The sequence below is a fragment of the Patella vulgata genome, chromosome 6, assembly GCF_932274485.2.
Source record: "Patella vulgata chromosome 6, xgPatVulg1.2, whole genome shotgun sequence".
Classification (NCBI taxonomy): Eukaryota; Metazoa; Mollusca; class Gastropoda; family Patellidae; genus Patella; species Patella vulgata.
In genome coordinates, this window is record NC_065884.2 from 39,931,391 (window position 1) to 39,936,994 (window position 5,604).

General features: G+C 34.6%; 1 long non-coding RNA gene across 1 annotated transcript; it reads right to left on the minus strand.

Moving 5' to 3' along the window:
* Nucleotides 1-1,360: 1,360 nt before the first annotated feature.
* LOC126825472 (uncharacterized) lies at nucleotides 1,361-5,270 on the minus strand. Its single transcript, XR_007681996.2, has 3 exons — nucleotides 4,192-5,270; nucleotides 3,223-3,380; nucleotides 1,361-2,785 (listed from the first exon to the last, which is right to left on the minus strand). It is a non-coding gene; the product is annotated as an uncharacterized LOC126825472 (long non-coding RNA).
* Nucleotides 5,271-5,604: the final 334 nt, after the last annotated feature.

Genomic DNA, 5,604 nt, shown 5'->3' on the forward strand with positions numbered 1-5,604 from the left:
ATCATTGCTATTAGATGGTACGTGACCATCTTCAAAATTATCCATATCTGCTGAATACAATGTAATTATCAACCCAACAGATTGATAGCGATAAGACAATAAAAAAATAAGGGACAAATCAACGATTAGTCCACGATTGCTTACAACAATGATAAAGAGCTATAATATGGATGATAAAGGGTAAACGAATCAGCAATTCTGAAATACAAACCAACGGAACGTAGTGCAAAGGTCTAGGTTCAACAAGAAAAAAGACATTGATGATGGCTACATTACTGTTTATATACCCTATCTGGGTACACATGATTGTTATATATACACGCACGTGTGAGTTTTGTTTACTTTAAACGTTGAATTTAGTGCATATTCTAGTGACGTCACAAGAAACATGCAATCATAAATTGGAGAAGCCCGAAGGTCTATAGTGGAATATAACTTAAAACACATGTTTATAACCCAAATATCTTGGTTCCTTTCTATTTTCGTACATATCGAATTGTATCTTCCTGAATTATGGCCCCTGATTGTACGAAAAATCACATTTTAGCTTGTGGTTCCTCTAGAGGTCATAATTATTAACCGATTTAAAAAAACGTTCGAATATATCACTGTTACTCCGTAATATTTGGTTGAGTTAGAATTTCATGAAAATTGTACCAAAACCGCCGGACAAAATGGCCGCCCCTCATACGCAAATAGTGTAAACATCTGATATATCAAAGTTGTGGACCTTTTAGAGGCCATAATTTTGATCCACATTCGCACATATTGGATTGTAACTTCCTGAATTATGGCCTCTGATTGTTCGAAAAATCAAGTTTTTAGCTTGTGGTCCCTCTAGAGGTCACAATTATTATCCGGTTTAATAAAACGTTTGAATATATCACCGTTACACCGTAATATTTGTTAAGTTCGAATTTCGTGAAAATCTGGCCAAAACTGCCAGACAAAATGGCCGCCCCTCGTAAGCAAATAGTGTAAACATCTGGTAAATCAAGGTTGTGGACCCTCTAGAGGTCACAATTTTGATCCGATTTCGATGAAACTTTAAATGCATGTTTATAACCCAAAGATATTGGTTCCTTTCGATATTCGCGCATAGCTGATCGTAACTTCCTGAATTATGGCCCTTGATTGAACAAAAAATCACATTTTTAGCTTCCTGAATTATGGCCCTTGATTGAACAAAAAATCACATTTTTATCCAATTTAAAAAAAAAGTGTGAATATATCACCATTACACACTAACATCTTGGTTCCTTTTCATAATCACGGATATCCGAACTTAACTTCCTGGATTATGGCCCTGATTGTTCGAAAAATCACATTTTTGCTTGCAGATTCTCTAGAGGTCACAATTTTTTTCTGATTTTAAAAACCGTTTAAATACATCACCATTCCACTATATTGAAGGTTGAATTATGGCCCTTGATTGAACAAAAAATCACATTTTTATCCAATTTAAAAAAAAAGTGTGAATATATCACCATTACACACTAACATCTTGGTTCCTTTTCATAATCACGGATATCCGAACTTAACTTCCTGGATTATGGCCCTGATTGTTCGAAAAATCACATTTTTAGCTTGCAGATTCTCTAGAGATCACAATTTTTTTCTGATTTTAAAAACCGTTTAAATACATCACCATTCCACTATATTGAAGGTTGAATTATGGCCCTTGATTGAACAAAAAATCACATTTTTATCCAATTTAAAAAAAAAGTGTGAATATATCACCATTACACACTAACATCTTGGTTCCTTTTCATAATCACGGATATCCGAACTTAACTTCCTGGATTATGGCCCTGATTGTTCGAAAAATCACATTTTTAGCTTGCAGATTCTCTAGAGGTCACAATTTTTTTCTGATTTTAAAAACCGTTTAAATACATCACCATTCCACTATATTGAAGGTTGAATTATGGCCCTTGATTGAACAAAAAATCACATTTTTATCCAATTTAAAAAAAAAGTGTGAATATATCACCATTACACACTAACGATCTTGGTTCCTTTTCATAATCACGGATATCCGAACTTAACTTCCTGGATTATGGCCCTGATTGTTCGAAAAATCACATTTTTAGCTTGCAGATTCTCTAGAGGTCACAATTTTTTTCTGATTTTAAAAACCGTTTAAATACATCACCATTCCACTATATTGAAGGTTGAATTCGTATTTCGGGAAAATCAAAATGAATCTGCCCGACAAAATGGCCGCTCTTTGTACGCAAATTGTGTAGAAGTGTGTAATACAAAGGTTGTGGACCCTCTAGTGGTCACAATTTTTATCCGATTAAAACTTATCTTTATATCTCAAAGATCTCGGTCCCTTTTGATATTTGCACATTTCAGGCAATAACTCTCTGGATTATTGCCCCTGATTGTACAAAAAATCGCGTTTGTTTTTAGCTTGTTCTCTATCCATCTCTTGCAAAATGCGGGCGTATCCTGACTGACTGCCGCTGGTTTTTAAAGGGGTAGAGATGGACGGGGGCTCCAGCATCCCCCTTCTGAAGACCCGGCTTTTCATTTGGTGTATGCTGCCTAAAATGGGTGTAAAATTGTAATAAAATCTTAATACTAACTTTACTCTGCTCAGTCGGGTCAGAAAATATTTCTCTTTCTGACTCAACAAACTCCGAATCTAAAGATGTGTCAAAAGTGGGCTGCCACAAAGGAGATGAATGACTGGCTACAGGGCTGGAGAATGACTGCTTGTGGGTGGATCATTAAGGAGTTTTGAAACTGGAGGTAACGGTAATGGCTTACTCTGTTCCTGAAAATTAAATTTAAAAAGTCAGTATATATTGGTTTATATAGTCTCAATGAAAGCTACATAGACAGGTAAAGGTTCTACAAGTAATGAATAGGAAAATTATCTTACAATGAAACACAAACAGTTATGAATAATATCTGAGATAACACCTTACCAACATGTTTACATTCCCCTGATTGCATTGAGCGTACCATGATTTCCAATACATGCATGTAGAAAACTTTCATTTTTTTACAGCTACCCCAGGATATTTATATAAATATAACTAATCCTATGCTATAAACTCTAGTACTAGTAGCCTTCTGCACATGTAATTCTTTGGGTGATGATACATTGGCATTTTATTTATCAAACTCAGAAATCAAAAGAATTGATTAAATGTAGATTTGACCATTAAGATTTGGTTTATTAATTAAAAAATTATTTTCATAACCTACTAGATCTACAACAGTTTTTTCTTCTGTACATTTTCTTAAGTTTTCCCTCTTTTAATAGGCACTTCTCACATACTGAATTTGAGGTGTTGTCTCATCGGCACATTTACTAGTAACAGTACATGTAGGCCTACTTGTTGCAAAAGTAGACTTTAGCTTACCTGAAGAAAAAATGTTTGAAAAGAATGAAAATAAAGTAGACCTAATATGTTTATATTTTTATTGGCAAAACACAATCAGTTATTTCAGAAATATCCATGTAATTGAATATCAACCTAGAATAATCAAACAGAATGTGGGGACTTTCTGAACAAAAGAATGTGCCTGCAATTACTAGTTCCCTTCAAGAAACCATAACATACGCCCACAGCAGCTAAATCGTCCGGGCAGTCAACAAGTCTTGTCGCATATTTTTACTTCTTTCGGTAATGAAACATTTATAATACATTAAAATCTGATTAAGAGTAACAACTCATGAAGTAATTATCAGAAAACCATTAGAATTTGTTTGGTTTTTATAAAGTTCTGCCCCATGCTAACGTTTAGTATACAAAACTTTTAATATCATGGATTTAGCTGTTCAAGTCATAAAAATTAATTGAAAATCAATATACTTGTTCGTCTCAAGATCTTAAACTCTGTGTATCAATCTGAAGTCAATAAGATGATAACTTTAGCCTCCAGAGCGTCACAAGATTTTTCAAAGTGATCAAGGGCCATAACTCTGGCAGTAATTATCGGAAATCACTGGACAGGCGACCCTACTACTTGTCACGTACAACCGGGGAATCAAAACACGCCAGTTGACTCAATGACAGACCTTTTGATACAACCCCCTTCAAAATTTGAAATAAGTTTTAATGTTTGTAAGAATCAATGAACAAAACTGAGTCTATCTGTTATCCTATTTACATTTTCAGGGACAGTATAATATTGGGCTGTGTATGACTATAGCCCCTATAAATGACTTACCTTTACTTGTCATACGTATATTGCCTTTGATCATGTTGTTTTTTAATCCTTTGATCTTGTTGTTGTCATGCATGGTTTCTGAATTGTTGTTATTGCTTGTCTATATATAATTGCTCTACACACTTGTTACTGTACTTGCTTGAAAACGTTGAGAGAATACTCTTCGAAACGTGGCCCAAATAAATCAGTAATTGTTCTTACATCGTATGTGTTATAGTTTATTGCTCTATCCAGTTACTAAATGCCTCTAAAAGATCATACTTGTTTGACATTCTTCGAAGGAAAATTGAGTGGGAACTGCTGTCTTTTTCAAATTATTTCTTTTCTTAAATAGATGAGGTGCCACCAAATGCTTTGTTTCACATTCGTAATCACTTGGTTTGAAGTGTTTGCCACATACGTGATAGTTCTGTGCTCTCATGTTGACAAGTCACCGTCGTCTTATTTCTGGATCTTTTGGGAAATTGTGAAAAGGAATGCCAAGTTTCACAGTTAAAGTGGAATGTGAACATCCCGGTACACAACAACAATACATTTCAGTGAGAAAATCTACAATCACAGTCTTATACTGACCAAAACAAACTACATTTGCTTGAGCTTCCAATGAAAAAATGTTTGTTTTCCTTTGAGGTACGTCAATTCCGTTTTGAATAGGTGGAGGTCACTGCTAAACGGTGCTATTGCGGTTTACTTAAAAATTATCTTTGGAATCTTTTAAGTTATTCTATCGCATATGTAATATTCACTGACACCAATATTGTCCTTTAATGTCTCACTCTCGACCATTAAACCACGCATAAACTTGCTTTCGAAACAGATTCGTTAGTTTGATATCAATGGAGGTTGGTCCGGATATCGGTAAATAACGATACTGCTTGTGATCAATTTTAAGATACATTTCTTTATTGTTCAGTGGTACGCACGATAATATGTAAATACACGTACGCTTTCGAGAAAACTCACCATACAAAGAATACACACTGTGTCAGTCGTTTTTAACCCGTCCGTTAATTAACACACCTAGTACAGAAAACGCACCGACGCAGAGATTATCAGTCAATTTCTCCCCCACTTTTAATTAACACACCGTATCTACAGATTTTAGCCTCTTCGTATTGGATTTGTTGCGATAATTAGAATTTTACTGATATTCATACAAATTTTCCAAAATTGGTCGATATCTATACCCTAAACGTACAAAAAAACCACTATAGTACGTATTGTTTAATGGTCGAGAGCGAGACATTATAAGTAATATATTGTAACAAAATGAGGGCCGTGAGGTCCGAATGTTTTTACAATATATTACGCAATGTCTTAAGCTCGAGACCATTAAACAACTTAAAATACAGACACTTGCACGTGCTTTGCAATGAAATACGTCACTCGAGTTCAATATTTTACCAAGTTACG